This window comes from Oncorhynchus mykiss, chromosome 10 (assembly GCF_013265735.2).
Source record: "Oncorhynchus mykiss isolate Arlee chromosome 10, USDA_OmykA_1.1, whole genome shotgun sequence".
Lineage (NCBI taxonomy): Eukaryota > Metazoa > Chordata > Actinopteri > Salmoniformes > Salmonidae > Oncorhynchus > Oncorhynchus mykiss.
Window position 1 is genome coordinate 70,260,158 of NC_048574.1, and position 319 is coordinate 70,260,476.

Genomic DNA, 319 nt, shown 5'->3' on the forward strand with positions numbered 1-319 from the left:
CCATTGATGTGTTTTGAATCAAGATGTTGCTAGAGTGCCCTTCCAAGTCACCACTCGAGCTTTTGCAGGGCGTGATATCCCTATCCAGAGGTAGAAGACAGAAGGGTGTTGTCCCACTGATTTCCACTTTAATTAGTGAAACCAATTCTTCGTACGAGCTATAATCATTCAAGTGAACTTCTCATGAGTAGCATGAGCTGGTGACACCACCAGCTCACCACTGAAGGTTCATCTATCCGAAATGAACAGTCTATGAGCTTTACAATTCTATGACTACAACAAAAACATTTCCATGTGATCATGAATCCCAAGACAAATA